Genomic DNA, 16819 nt, shown 5'->3' on the forward strand with positions numbered 1-16819 from the left:
ACATAAATGCTTTAGTAAAGGAAGCCGAGCTACTGCAGAGCACTCACTAAAATGGCAAATCAAAATATATTGTGTATTGTTTCAATAAAAACCTAAGGTTGGACAGCCCTGCTCTAGACTAAGGAGAAAATGGGAAGAACCCAGAGTAGGAAACAAAACTCTCTTATATTTTTTTATTCTACTTGGAGTGCTTGATAAATCTAAAAGCATGATTCCTACATGACTTTTTAAATATGATTGCAGAGGAGACCCTACAGCACATCGCCTGAGGGTACATATCCCATCACACAAGCTACCCTCGGTTCTAGGCACTCTGTGGAACTGTATGTTATTCAACATCATAATTCATTAATTCCTAACAATGTGTTTACTTTCACTGCTCAGTGGGAAGATACGATTAGTTTAAAGCAAAGGCATTTAATAAAAGAACGGAGCAAGAAAAGTAGAGGTAGAATATTTCTCTTGAACCAGGGCTATACTTTTTTACATTTACACACATCTTCAGTGAGAGGAAGAGCCATGTAGCCTGAGCACACAACCAGAGAAGGGGCAACTCACTTCTCTAATGCGTGCAGGGTTATCGATGTTTTTTGGTGGTGTCAGTGCTCTGTTTCCCCGTCTCTGAAAGGTGATGTTGGGTGTGTAGCCTTTGTTAGAAGTTCCATGTGATGGGAGAAGGACCCACATGTACAAAAATATTTACAGCACCTCTTTTTGTGGTGGTCAAAAACTGGAAATTGAGGGGATATCCATCAATTGTGGAATGACTGAACAAGTTGTTGTTTATGAATGTACTGGAATACTATTGTTCCATAAGAGATGATGAGCAGGTGGACTTTAGAAAAACCTGGAAAGACTTACGTGAACTGATGCTGAGTGAAGTGATCAGAACCAGGAGAACATTGTACACAGTAACAGCCATATTGTGTGATGACTAACTGTTTCAACAATCTGGCTAGCAGCTTCTGTGGGGGTATAAGATTCACCCACAGCCAGCACCCAGAAAGCTGCCAACAGCGCAGGTTCTTTTGATCTGCTTAATTAAGGAAAGCAAGGTGAAGGGGTTGACAAGCTTACTTTTAATTCAGCATTCAAATATCATTCAGTTAGCTCAGGGGAAAAATCCAGCACTCTGAACTTCAAAACAAAATGCAAACAAATTTCAAACATCCACAGACTTTGTCTGATTCAATCCCAACACATAGTTACTAGAGTTCAACAAAGTTTCAGCATCTGGGTTTACAAGCTGGAGGGCTCCTTAGCTACAGCTGCCCAGAGTCTCCTCATCAACACCATCTCCAGAGCCCTGCGCAAATGGCTCTGTCCTCCCTTCTTATAGGGCTTCAGACATCATCAAACATCATCTGAATCACCAGATTGGTGATTGGTTCTTGAGTTGGCGCCTCCCCTTAGGACCCTGGGAGGTTCACATCCACATGGATTAGGTTAACACCTAATGGGGTTTGGGCCTGGGGCTTAGCACCTAGTAAGGCTCACTGAGATAAATTGAGTCACTCAAAGAAAACAAAGGCCATTCTAGTTACACCAACTTGGACAGACTTGACTCTTCTCAGCAATGCAAAGACCTAAGACAACTCCAAAAGACTCATGATGGAAAATGCTATCCACATCCAGAGAAAGAACTATGGAGTTTAAATGCAGATTGAAGCACACTGTTTGCTCTCCCTTTTTTTGTTTTTGTTTCTTCTTTCTTGTGGTTTCTCCCATTGGTTCTGATTCTTCTTTACAACATGACTAATGTGAAAAAAAAGAGTTCCATTTGAATGGTCTTAGGAAGACTCTGAAGATCACCTGACAAAATAAGGTACCAGACACTGAGCTCCATTCTCAAGTTCAGTTGCTAAGCATTCAGACTCTGTTGCAGAGAAAGCAACTCCAATGAGCTCCAAAGCCAAATGTGTGTTTACTTAGACTATTTTATGGAGGACTAACACAAGACAAGTGCTCACATGGAGATCAGAAGAAACAATACAAAGATACTCTCAAAGTCTCTCTGAAGAACTTTGGAACCAATTGCATGACACGGGAGACACTGGCAAAGGAGCACCTAGCATGACGTGACTGCATCAAAGAAATGCTCCATGAGCAAAGCAGAATTGCTCCAAAGAAATGTGAGATGCATAGATTTAGATACATCTCCACTCTGAATGTCCATATCTGTGGCTCACCTGTGGTAGAACCTTTTGAGATCATATTGGTCTGATCATCCACAGTCAGACACATTGTACCTTGACCCTGACATACTAACATCATTTTGGTCCTCTAGGAGCATGAAGGACAACAACCAACACCCCAGGTATCTTGTGGATGCTGCTAGGTACATGGGTTCTCCTGGGGATTACTTTCTTGCTTGAATGGTGGATGATGAGCATATGGTTGTAAAATTTCTCTACACTACAAGCTTCTGGTGTTAGCTGGAGCTCTCCATTGAGGTAATACCTATTCCCCATGAGAGAAGTATGTTATTTGGATTATCTCTTTTAGCTTAGAATTCAGGGGCTTAAACTTCAGCCTATTCAGTGAAAAAAAGCAAGTTATTCATATAACTAGATATCAGTTTAGGGAAAAAGCCCTCAACTACCTTTTTTTTTCTCAAAAGAAGTAGAATCTGTGGGCTCTCCGAATCTCAGCCTCTAGAGGTCAAGCTTTTGAGGGAACATAGATGAGGCATTCAGCTAAGTAGAGCCCTAGTATGTTTTTAACCAATCAATGTCTCTGACCCAAACAGCCATCTGATTTTGAGTTAGCCATTCCTTAGAAATCTTCCTTAATCCTTTATGGCAATCTTGTGCCTTTAATACCCACAGCAGCAGAGGAGGAGATCTGCCAGAGAGGCTCATAAAAACTGCGTGGTCCTAAGATCCCTATGGTTTTCCTGGGCACCTCCTCCTCTCCCTCTCAAGAATCTTTGGGTCTTCAGCAAAATGAAAGAGGTCAGAGTGTCAAGAAAATAACAAACCCCACAAAAAGTAGTGGAGCCCCTGGAGACGACACCTTCCACCTCAATCTTTTGTTTCCAAATTCCTACCTTTTTATACACATGTGGCTGTTGATAAGCCTCTTAGGTTTTCCTGAACCACCCTACGGCAAATAAAGGTAATCTTGACGTTTCTCACTCATTTACACTTAATGCCTTAATCTGCTTATTTTAAAAGACTTTAAAACATATCCAAGATGTATGTTGAGCCTCTTCTTTTTAATTTCTCGGTATAATTATGTCAGCCCAAGAGATTAGAGCTGAATCCCCAAATGAAATTGGAGTCTCTTCACAAAGGTCAAATTCAGTTCTAAATCTCAAGATAGAATCTTCCCAAATTCCAGATGGAATGAACTCAGTTCACTCTCTGCTCAACCTCAGGTTTTTCTTTCAAAGGGAGAGACCTGTGATGCTTGAAATAGGGGGGTGGTTTAAAGCAAATATATGAAATATACATAAATATAGAAAATTAAGTCCTTTTACACTCATTTTTGAACAATGCTTAAGTGTGAGCAAAATAACGACTCCTCCTCTGATCAGTGGTTTTCTTCCTTTCTCATTCTGTCATCGTGGTCATGGCTTCTGTTCCCTTCATGGCAACGAATCATATGATTAGTTGACTTTGAGAAAGACAGCAAACAGAAAACAAACCTATTTTTACAACTTTTCAAAGGCACCAAGAACACTTAAATACAACACACACACACAGAGTAAACCATAGGTCTTTTCATTAGCCACATTATATGGAAGCGGATTGTCACTCAAAAAAAAAAAAAGAAAAAGAAAGAAAGAAAGAAAAGAAAACTCTTCTGGGTCTGAACCATTTTGTTCCAGAGTTGCTGACTTCTGCACTGTTAAAGGCTGAGGACCACACATGAAGGTTAGCTAGTGCAGAGGACATCCTTAAGGTGGTGAATTGTGCATGTCAAAGGCAAAGAGTTCTCAGTATTAAAGCTTCCATCACAAAAAATTGCATGGAATGGGGAAGGAGGTGATAGTTCTAAAATACTAGAGCTGCAAGGGCCCTTGAGGTCATGTATTCCAGGCTCCTCATTATACAGATGGGGAAACTAAGGTCTACGAAGTGAGTAGAACCTAAGTGTTTCAATACAGCGCTGTTTCTAACCATACCCTGCTTTATAAGGGGGTGAGGTTGAGAGATTAATACAAATATTTAAATAATTGTGATAACAATAATTTGTATACTTTGAGGATTAGTGGTTTAACTTACTGGCTAACTGAAAGAATGAAGGAAAAATCTTTTATCAAGGGTTTTTTATGTGCCGAGAACAAAAGGAGAGCATGGAAGGTTGTTCAGGAAGTCACAGGGATGGTGAATAGAATCTTGGGGCATTCCATTGATGTGTCCTTTCCAGTAGCACAAGAGTGTCTATTTGATTACTATTCTCAGAGAAAAGAGATGGAAAGTGAGGAAGGGGGTGGGGAGCAGGAGAGGAGCAGGAAGATGGCAGGGTGAAACATGGTTGGGGGACTGGGTTGGGCCACACAGAGTTGACTCTTGCCAGTTAGGACAGCCTAGCCCCAGAGCAGGGGAGACTTAGCTTCTCTGGACTCAGCTTGCCAAACTTTTTTGATCTAATAACCTTATTAGCAAAAAAAAGTTTTTGAGCACTCTCTCTATGTCCATTTAATTTGTTATAAATTATAAAATAATCATGAGCACTATAAAATTACACAAAATAGGCATTTTAAAAGGATTACATGCACGCAAAATTTTTTTTTCCTAGGGAGGGATAATAGGGAGCCACTAGAGTTTGTTGACTAGAGTTATGACATAGATAGATCATTGTTTTGGGACTATCATTTTGGCAGCTGTGTGGGGGATGGGTTTGGAAAGGGAGATAGAGCAATGTTCCAGGAGAAAAGTGATGAGGCCCTGAAGGAGGGTGGTGGCCACGTGAATTAAAAGGAGGCATATTCAAGAGATGTTATAGAGATAGAAACAAGAGTTGGTGAGAGATTAGGTATACGGGGCAAGGGAGAGTGAAGCATTTATAATGACAGTGGGGTCGTGAATCTGGGTGTCTGGAAGGTTGGTTATATCCTCAAATGAGAGTAAAATTCAGAAGGGAAAAGAGGTCTGGGTTTGGGGAGAAAGAAAATGTAATGAGATCACAATATAGGTTGCTACCTGTTCATATCTGTTCATCCTGTGTAAGTCACTCTGTCCCACCTAAAATAAAAATGGGGATAGGGTTTTTATTCACCTGCCACTACTGGGGAGTGCAGAGTCCACTGGGATGTACCTGTTATAGTTATCCTCTGCTATTGGGGAACAGGATATGAGGATGCAGGGGGAATTTTGCCTGTGGAACTTCTGGGACAGGGGCCTGGGTTAGAGTGAGGTTTTTACTGCCTCAAGCAGTAAAGGAGGAAAAGGGAAGAAGTTGGGAGGCTACATGGCCATAGGCACAGTGGATAGACCACAGTCAGGAAGACCTAAATTCAAGTCCAGCCTCAGAGACTTATTAGTTGCATGACCCTGGGCAAGTCACTTAATCTCTATCTGCCTCAGTTTCCTCAAGATAATAATAACATTTAAGTGCCACAGTTGTGAGGATTGAATTAGATCTTATTTGTAAAGCATTTAACACAGTGCCTGGTACACACTAGATATTATCTAAATGCTTTTTTCTTTGGTTGGAGGGGATAGAGAAGGGTGATCATTCTGCTAGTGATAATGGGAGAAGGGGAAGTGGAATTGGGGAGATAAATCCTATGACTGGCTATCATGGGGAGGATCAGGTGCAACCCATATACCCATCCTCTTATTGATTATCCTTTGGGGTCATGTCATAATTCTTTTGCCATTGCTTACATATGACCTTGGAAAAGTCACTCCCATTATATACAAGACACAGCAGGTTGCACAGTTTAATAAATATTTGCTGAGTCAAGTTGGAGTTATTCCTCTTGGAGGTTTTTTTTCAGATATGAAATAATTTATACTTTTTTCTTGGAGTATAATACAGCAAGAACTAATATTTATATAACACATAATTTATGCCAGGTGCTGTGTTAAATGCTTTAGTAAGGCAAGATTCATGACCTCAAGGATGACCATGAACATGCCTGTATGGTTTGGAATCACTAAGTATGAAAAACTCTCTAGGTAGGAAGCCAGGAGAAGCATAACATTTATTTAAACACCAGAGGATAAAATCCCAAGACCAGCTACTCCGATTCTATATAGTAGTAATTATATTCCGAGACCAGTAAGCCCATCTCCGTGTAGCAACAAGGAAATTATAACAGAATTATAGCAAGGAACCAAGTCATCCTGTAATCTTCCCCCTGCTAGGGCCTTCCTGTAAACACTCATGAATCCTAACTTTCTGCTTGCCTGTGTTCTCTCCCGAAGTTCTGAAAGCCCTGGCAGTTCTCAGAGTCCTTTCAGTCTCCTGGATTCTCTGGATTCTCAATTCTCCAGTCTCTTGATGTTATAGATTCTCAGCTCTTTAATCTCCCCAGCTCTCTTGTCTGTACTCTCCACTCTGCAGTCTCTCTCAATGATGTCCGCTTCTCAGTTCTCCTCAATTCTTCTGCTCTCAGTTCTGCTTCTTTCACACTCTGGGCTCTCTTTATATACAGTCCTAGCTGGCATCTGATTGGCTAGAACTCAGCGCACATACAATTGGCTCTGGTCCTTAGGGTCCCGAAGGTTTCACACCTCTCATGAGCTAAATAGCAAAAGGGTGTGTGCCTGGGACCTCAAGGGTGTAAGGATGCCTAGAATCAAGACTCTTCTAATCAAGTTTCCCTTCACTGGCTCCACCTGAGAATCTTGTCTTAACTAGCTCCACTTGACAACTGTTGAATGGGGGAGGAGTGGCAAAGATCTTTAATCACATTATCACCACACAACCTTACAAAGGAGGGGCTATTATTACCCCTATTTTTAGATGAGGAAAGAGGCTAACAACAAACACAACAAAAGTAAGTCTTTAAAAAAACTGTTGTGTCTTTCACTGTGCCTCTAAGAAGAAATGTTGGATTCGTAATGAATCCAATAGTATTTGTCAAATGCCTATTTGTATCTATGTAGAGACACAAAAATAAAATGTAAACGTTGTTTACTATTTAGAAGCTTAGAATCTGCTCACTTGGACATGTTATTGTAAAAACAAATTTTCACTGATAGAGAATTGTAAAAGTAGCTAAGAAGACAGACTTCACTCACCAATGGGCACAATTTGGATCACGGTAGGATTAATCACCCATCCTGAGAAAACAGAAAAAGCTAGAATACAATCCACAGAAAGTCAAGGGGAAGGGGGCTTCAGCAGATACTCTTCTATTGACGTCGTGAAGAATAATACCTGAAGATAAAACATATGTATTCAACCCTCTGGGATATTCTGAAGCATTCTGGCAGAAAAAGAGGATCCTTTTTATAGCCCAAACAGAATTTCTGGAAAGGCCAAGCCAGGGCAAAACATTTGATGTGAAAATCAATAATGAAATCCAGGTAAAATGCTTAACGTCAAAACCTTCAATCACTAAGTCACTAAAAGAAGAATTGATGTAAGCGCTATATAGGGTAAGTAAAACAACAATCCAGCAGTCAACCAGCATTTTTTAAGTGCCTGTTGTATGCCAGGCACCATGCTTGTGCTGGAGATACAGAGACATGAAGGGACTAAGTCCTGTCCTCAAGGAGTTAACATTCTATAGAGGTAGAAAAAATACTCATATATATATATTATATATATACACACACACATACATATATACATATATGTACACACATACACATATATACATACATACTACATATAGATATAGATATATTCCAAATAGATAGAAGATAAATCCAAGATAATTGTTCTGTGAGGGAGGTGAGGTAATAGATACTAGGGGAATCAGGAATGATGGTAGCATGTCAGAGATGGCATTAGAGCTTCGAAGAAGACCAGAGATTCTGGTCTAGGTTGGGGAAGGGTTACATTCCAGGCAGGGAGGACATCCTTTGCAAAAGCATGGAAGTGGGAGATGAAGAATAAAAAGTGAAGAACAGAAAGAAGGCTACTCCCCTTTGGTTCATCCAAACAAACCTTTTTTCCTGTTCTTCACAGAGGAGTATGTATGCTGTTATACATTTCTCTCCTTCACACATTCTTTGTTCCGGCCAAACTGTCTGGAAGGCTTGGATCCAAGTTGGAAAGAACTTTACATTTCAAACAGAAGAATTAGTATTTAAATCCAGGCTCCCCTACTGGGAGCCACTGAAGTTTATTGAGTGAGAGAGTGACTTGTGCTTTAGTAATTTCACTTTGGCAGTTGTGTGGAGGATAGAGTGGAGAGGGGGAGAGACTTGAATCTGTAGGCATAGATGCTGTTAGCCGACTTTATCTCAAGAAGTGGAGGTCCAGGCCCCCGTCAGGGTGGAGTGGGGTTATTCTAAACATTACTCCATAGGTTTGGAGAGATTTGTAATCATCTCAAATGGAGTGGTAGTGGCACTTATACACAAAGAATACAGTAATTATAAATAATTTTTAGTCTATTCATTAAAATAGACTAGCTGGGAGTCTTGAATTCAGAATGGCCATCTCAATCATTTGGAGTTAGAGATATTTTGATATCCTGGTATGAGGAAGAATGCATAAGATTTAGACCTATGTTTAGAAATAATGTAGTCCAATCTTGTCACTCTACTGATGAGGAATGTGACAACCAGAGAGGATGATCCATTGGCCTGTGGTCCCCCGTGTAGTCAGTAGCAGAGTTGAAACTGAAATTCAGATTTTTCCTTGATAGAATTAAGTAAATAAATCTGATTCTGATTTGTGTTTGGAAAAAGGGTTTGAGTAGACTGGCAGATGGAGACTTTACGTTTTCTGTCACCATTGGCAGAGCACCGCTGTTGTCGTTCAGTTGTTTCAGACTCTCTGTGACCCCATTTGGGGTTTTCTTGGCAGAGATATTGGAGTGGTTTGCCATTTCCTCCTCCAGCTCATTTTACAGATGAGGAACTGAGGCAACAGGGTTAAGTGACTTGCCCAGGGTCATACAGCTAGTAAGGGTCTGAGGCTGGATTGGAATTTGGGAAGAGTAGAGTTCCCACCTCCAGGCCTGGCACTCTATGCACTGTGCCACTTAGCTGTCCCAGAGCACCATTATGTAGGGTTATCCCTTAGATCAAGGCTGCTGCCTGTGGCTTCCTAGGACCATGACCACTCTTTTAGAGTGAGGCTTCTCCTACCATGGGTCTTCAGCAACATCTTTGTTTCTATTTTTTTTAAAAGGGGAGGGACCTTGTCTTTACATCTTTTCATGTTGCTGAGTTGCTATATTTCAGGTACTCAGTAAATATTTTCCCAACTGAATGAATGTAGATGACATTGTAATCTATCCTGGTAGAACATAAACCATAGGAATGATCGATGTCGGAGTTGAGAGGGGTCTTTGAGTTCATCTAATTTTACATTTGGGAAAAATGAGGCCCAGACAGATGAAGCAATTTGTCCAAATCCTAGAGTAAGTTGGTGGCGGAGCTGGTGCCAGAATCCTGGTCCTTTGGCTTCTGGGCTAAAGAAGCTAGTTTGGGGGGATTATTTCTTAGATCTCCAAGTAAACTGTGGCCCTGTCATGAAGCTGGGCCAGCGTCCTTCCCAGCTCAGGGGCTTCAGTGTCATTCTTTGCATTTGTGTACATTTGAATCACTTCACTCTTTCCAGGAAACCATCACTCAGTGTCTGTCCTTTTCCTCCACCCCCTCTCCCTAACTCCTTCCTACTGAGTTCATGGATAGGGTACAAGGAGATAAGAAAATTCCTTCGTGGGGTTCCCACATGAGCCAGGTTTATTGTCTATCTGTTTCAATAATGAGGATGAAACTCAAGTCAAACTCTCCCATCTCCAACTGGTGCCCCCCCACTTTCCTCTCTCATACACATATTGTTATAAACTGAAACTTATTGTATATTATTTCTTACTTAGGTGTTTCTGTTTGGAGTTAGCATCAGTAGGAAGAGAGAAACATCATCAGAAATAAGAAAGACAGTTTTATTCCATAAAAAGTAAACATCACACACACACACAGAGTTGTATAATGGATGCTACAGGAGTAGCTGGCATTATGAAAAGCAAAAAAAAAATAGACTGAAGCTTTTTTGAAATTGCAGTCCTACCCCTTTGATTATGCTACCTTACATAGAGGCTCTGCTTTATTTCCCTTGGACTTGACCCATGGAACTTGGCCACCCTGTCATGGGGGAAGCTCTTACCAGCAGCCCTGCCCTCCACTTCTATAAATATGGTGCTTGACCCCACCTGAATCTGGACATGAAGGTTATGAATGAATATGTGTGGGGAAGCATCTCTATAATTGCTTATGTTTAAAAATATGTTTTGGATGTTTGTTGATTTTCTCTGAACCTGCTTTTTTCAAATGCACACAGACTCATACACAAACCCATCCCTCTGAAAGGAGAGGCAGTGGAAGGAGCGCAGGGTTGGAAATTGTTTCTCAGTCATGGTTGACTCTTAATGACCCATTTGGGGTTTTCTTGGCAAAGATACTGGAGTGAACTGCCTTGTCCTTCTCTAGCTCCTTTTAGAGATGAGGAAACTGAGGCAAACAGGGTTAAGCAACTTGCTCAGGGCTACACCGCTAATAAATGTCTGAAGCTGCATTTGAATTCAGGAAGATGAGTCTTCTTGACTACAGACCCAGCACTCTACACAGCATGAGGCCCACTCACTGTCCTAATATTGGAATTCAGTGGACCTCTAATCCTGGTTCTGCTCCTCTCATCTTATAGGACCTGAGGCAAGTCCCTCTGGGTCTCAATATCCCGCATTGTCAAATTAGGAGGTTTGATTAGGTGATTTCAAAGGTCCTTTCCATGGCTAAATCTATGATCCCATGACAGTGAATATACACAGTTCATAAAATTACACAACGAGAAAGTAAGGATTATAGGTGGGGAATCCCAAAATATTTTGTGTGCAAAAATCAATACAATTTTTAAAAGAGGATGGTACAAGGGTTGGTGAGTGAGGTTCCATGATGAATCATTGGGACTGGCTTTTGTTTTTTAAAGAACATTCTAAAATTCATCTGGGAACACAGTGGGTATGTTTTACAGTTTAAATCCAGAGATTCGAGTCAATCCTTGCTACAGGTGCACTTGACAATCTAGCTTGAATTTGCAAAAGTTTTAAAAGTTTCCCTACACTGAGTCTTGGCAAAAGGTTTAGGTCTCAGGTTGCACTGAGAATATTTTATCCAGCTTTCATTTCTTTCTAAAGAAAGGGCCCTTTATCAACAAAATCATTTGATCAGGTGCCTAATTCTTAGGCCTTCTGCAGAAAAACTCATCGACTCTGGGTAGAAAATAGATAGGCTCTACAATTAACTTGGCTTGTGCCTTCTTCTGATGACAGGGCTAGATTTAAAGTGGATGAAAGCAAGTTTAGTACAAGCCAGACCCATAGAACAACAAGGTCATGTAGGTGAGATGGGAAGCCTTAGAAGATTAACTGAAAAAGACCGTGGCTAGGAAAGGCTGGATCTGGACCGGATCTGGGTTGAAATGAATTTCTAATCTCTGGGAATCACAGTTTCTATTCCAGGGCTACAAACCCTGTGCCTGTGAAACCCCATGGGGGAAAAGTCTGTGTGGCCTCATTTTGACATGGAATTTAAAAAAATTATTTCAAGGTGAAGGGTTAGAAGAGGAAGGCCTGATGCCTTAAAAAAATCTGTTAATTAAAATAAATTTTAAACAAATATTTCTTCCTAGAAAATTCTTCTAAGTAGAATTTATGCTTATCCTTTTCTTCTTTAAGAGGAAAAAAGAAGACATGTTTGGTCTCCTGGGCATTCTACTTAGGTGTCATTAGCTTATCAGGGTTCTAGAAAGATTGTATCTCATGCCCTGCAAGTCAGAGGCTCTTTAGCAGCCCTACATCTGAGTAGGGGTGACTTTCCCCTCTTACCACCCACATTATGTTATGAATAACATGGAGTATTTTAAATGCTCTGGCATAGTTTGAAAATAAAAAGCCAATCCTGAAAACCCAATTATCTTTATTTATTTTGAAACTGACACTCTGATCTATTTGAAGACTGACATCCAGCTTTATCTGTGTATCTCTGATAATGCAATGCATACCTAGGATAGGCCCTAAATGTCTCAGTTTCCTGTTTTCTCCTCCCCTAGCCCTTGCTCTTTCCACTTTTTTTCGAAGCAAAAAAAAGGTGAAGAAAAAATAGGACCAGAAAAAGAAATCAGCTGAGGAATTTTGTTTATTATGATTGGACAGCTGCTGTTGGTCTAGCAAGGATTATTTTATGTTTTATTTTGATTTAAGAGATATCAGTCTGCCAACCATAATTTTTGCAATTCAGCTTTTCAGGCAGAATAAGATGACTTAAAAAAAAGATGGTGTGCCCTGCGAATGTCATGTGTTGTCATTTGTCAGGTTTTCCTTCTACTGCATCGTAAGCGCTTTATTCAACATTCAATTTAATAAATTTTCATTCCTTTTTTTTTCTTCGTCAGCTTGGCCTAAAACTACACAATGAACTAAGTTTATCAGATCAACTATAATGGCCAAATTCTACCTAGTTAACAAAAGAAGAGTTCTGGGGAATACTTTTTTGTGGATGTTTCACCTGATGGAGGCCCTTCAACTACTATTAATTTTTATTTCCTTCAACACTGTGCATCATTTCACCTGTTTCTGTGACTCCTATTTCTGCAAGGTCGCCATTTTTGGTGGTACTTTGAAGAAGGCTGAGACACTGTACCTGAATTCTTGAACTTTTAGGTCTTGCGCTGAAGCTCTAAGCTTCATTCTCATACATCTGGTTGAAGTTTAGCATTAAGGCTCAGCATTGTGGCAGGCTCCTAAGCCCACAAGGGCAGACGTATCTCATGTAACTTGGTCTGAAGAATAGACACTTGGCCATGGGGATTTCATTTTTATGAACCAGATGCTCTTAATTCCTGAAGTGCTAAAGGACACATGTGGTATCTTACATCTATTTTAGGAGGTTGGTTGGTTTAAGGATGATAAATAGAAATAGCCCAAGAATGATATTTTCAAGGATGTGCTACGTTATTAACAATCTTTCTCCGAAGGAGTGTTAGAGGAACTGAAGAAGGTTATACTACATAGTTGCAGGATTTCCAAAGAATAATAGGATGATAGAGGCTTATAGAATTTGAAGGGCTCTTACAGATCATCTGGGTCAATTCCCTTATTTTACAGTGGAAGAAACTGTAGCAGAGAGACACTAAATGAGTTGCACATGGTCACACAGATGGAAGAAAGCATGGCTTTTAAAAGTCTTTCAATCATTTTCAGGGCTGCATATTTTTATGTTGAAGGATGAGGATCTTATTCTAGAGATTAATTAATTATTTCAAATAATATGTTTAGATCTCTTCTCCCAAGTGCATTTTATCTATTTCATCAGTAATGTACAAAGTGGTCCCCTATAAGAGATTTCCAAAGCGGCTGCTTAATACCTTTGAGTGACTTGGGCCTTGAAGGTGCTAAAAGTCCATCATTACAGGTTGGAAGAACTAGGAATGGTTAGTCTAAAGAAAAGACAATCATGATATTGATCTTCAAGTATTTGAAAGACTATCATGGAGAAGATGAAATTCTCTTTATCAATTTCTGGTATTTTTCTGCCATCTCCTTATGAAGACATGGGATTAGCCATGACCATTTTTTAAAAAATCCATCTGTCTTCACCCCTTTCAGCCCCTCCCCTCTTTTTTTCTTTTTGGAGTCAACATTGCTATGTGAATATAAAATGTTTTTCATGATAGCCCGTTTGCTTATTCTCTTCATGATCTCTTTAGGGAAACATGGACAAGGGACCTATGAAAGGAAGTTTCTTGTTGCCTTTGAATGCATGATGAAATCAACTTCATTAGATTCTCCCAGGTCTAGGAGAACCTGTGAGTCATTCTTCAGTGGAAGGAGTGATTAACTTGGAGTGCTGAATTAGAAATTAAGGTACTTGAATTCTGAAGCTGCCTCTGCCACACACTGCCTGCATGACCTTGGGAAAATTACTCAACCTTTCACAGTCTGTTTCCTCATCTGCAAAATGAGGAGGTTGGGCTAAATGTCTTATGAGGTGCCTTTTAGCTCTAAATCTGATATTTACCTGCTGTTTTCTTCCATTTTCTGGTTTTATTTAGAATAATATCATTATTATTATAGACCATTTCCTTTAGTAATATATCAATTCTCTTGTCGTTGGACGATTAATTCATATTTGTAGACAGTCTAAAAAATATATGGTTCTTAGCATCCTCTGTCACTTTGTCTTTGACCATAGACATGTAAATGTTACTAAGTCATTCTTTTTCTTTTATGTATGAAAATAAAAAGGGTTTTCCCCATCTTAATAAATAGCATTTCAGTATCTCAAAGCTTCATGATTTTGCAGTATAGATATACCCTGTGTCTTAGTGAACAGTTTTTATAAGTTGCTAAGGCCTATATCTGGGCACCTAGGATGAAATGCCAGGCCTGGAATCAGGAAGACCTGAATTCAGACCCAGCCTCAGACACTGTGTGAACTTGGGCAAATCACTTAATCCTGTTTGCCTCTGTTCCTTATCTGTAAAATGAGCTGGAGAAGGAAATAGCAAACCACTCCAGTATCTTTGCCAAGAAAACCCTAAATAGGGTCATAGAAAGTTGGCCACAAATGAAAATGAGTGAACAATAAACAAGTGGCTTATGTCTATATCTGTACACATATCCAAATATATGTATGTATAGGTATAGATATGTGTCTCTCTATATGGATATAGATATATGTCTTTATATACACAGATATCCATATATACATATATGTGTGTATACGTATCCCCTGATGATGCTCTCTGCTCTCGACACTTCTAGGTCAGTACTTGGTCCAGATTGCCGCTGCTCACTTGTAACAGTGATACCCATTCTAGCTACTATATGGTTCCCCAGGATAATAATGTATGAGTGTAATAGAAAGTAAAGGTGTACTTTTTGCTGTTTTTTCTTTTGGAGTGCTTCTTAGCACTAAGGCAATCAGGTACCTTTAATTGAGTCTTGCCTTTGTTTGAATCAGGAGTCTTTGACTGCATCAAGAATCTTTGGTTGGAAACAGTATATATACTTTGAGGTTAGCATTTTGCTTTGAGGCTCACTCATTAGAAGACTGTTTGTGTGATTTGGCCAGACGAGTACACTCTAGGTAGCCATTAAGGAACCCCCCACGCCCCCAGGTTTTGAAAACCCACATGTTGGTGCTTCTCTCTCTGGTAACTATATGTATTACTATAGTCAGACAGAAGCCTGTCTGTTGATCTGTGTTATTTTTTCTCTTTGTAATTGTTCAGGGTGCTGACCTTTCCCCCTGAACTAAGTGAATGATATATGTATATTTAATTAAAGTAAGATTGTTAACCCCTGAAACAGCTGTCTTTCCTTAGTAAAGCAGATAAAAGGACCTGTACTAGCAGCCACCCTGGATATGCCAGTGTGATTTCCCTTAAAATGAGACAAGAAAAGAACTGGTAAACACCCACATTTCCACTGATAAATTGATTTAGACTGGTCTTTGGATGCCAGAAATACATGGAGCCCATACTTAAAAAATGATAATAGTACTTTTAGTGTAGGAGTAAATAATATAAGAATAAAGTTTTTCCTGATTTTTTTTAGTGCCAGGGAAACAGTCTCAAGATTTTGGTTAGCTATACATTCAACACACACACACACACACACACACACACACACACACACACACACACATATCATGCACTAAATCAATCCTGGTGCATCATTGTGCCATGGAAAGGATCTTGACTTAATCTGCAGAGCACAAGATCTGGCAAGTTCTGCTAAGCTGAAAAAGCATCAAGCACAGGCCCCGAGATGGATTGTACAGTTGCTGTCTGAGCTGTCTGTCTCTATAATAGTCTGAATAGTCTCTTCACTTGAGAGTTGATTAGGAGAGAATACTTGGGGTGAGGGGGAGGCACAGAAATTCTTGAAGACTTCTCTGCAACATGTAGATGTAAAATCCTACAGATCATCCGATTCTAGAACTGGAGGGAACCACAGAGGTGATCTAGATCAACTTCCTCATTGTGCCCAGAATGAAACTGAGCCTCTGAGGGACAAAGTGACCTCACCAAGATCTGGCAGAGAGAGGATTTGAAGTTCGGGTTTCTGACTCCAGAGTCAGAACTCTCCCAATTACAGTTGAATTTTTGTAGATCTGTATGAATGGAGGGAGTATTCAGACCACTGAAATGATGCATTCTTGGAGTATAAAGTAGAGATGTTCAGTCGTGTTCAACTCTTCATGACCCATTTGGGGTTTTCTTGGCAAAGATACTGGGGAGGTTTGCCATTTCCTTCTCCAGCTCATTTTACAGATGAGGAAACTGAGGCAAACAGGGCTAAGTGACTTGACCAGGGTCACACAGCTAGTAAGAGTCTGAGGTCAGACTGGAACTCAGGAGGAGTCTTCCAGAACCCAGGCCTGGCATTCTATCTGCTGCACCACCCAGCTGCCCCATATCTATATCTAATAGTGATTCAGGGACAATTTTGTGCTTCTATATATGGGTATGGATATAAGTGTATATTGGTTGCTTGTTGTTGTAATGGATATAGTTCTGGACTTGGAGTGAGGAAGACCTGGGTTCGAATCCTGCCTCAAATACTTACTAGCTTTGTAACCTAAAGAAAGTCACTGAAGTTCTCAGAAAGCCCATTTATTCATCTACAAAAAAAGAAAGGAGGGAAGCATGGGGATTAAAACTGTCCAACCTACAA

Source organism: Trichosurus vulpecula, chromosome 6, assembly GCF_011100635.1.
Source record: "Trichosurus vulpecula isolate mTriVul1 chromosome 6, mTriVul1.pri, whole genome shotgun sequence".
Taxonomy (NCBI): Eukaryota; Metazoa; Chordata; class Mammalia; order Diprotodontia; family Phalangeridae; genus Trichosurus; species Trichosurus vulpecula.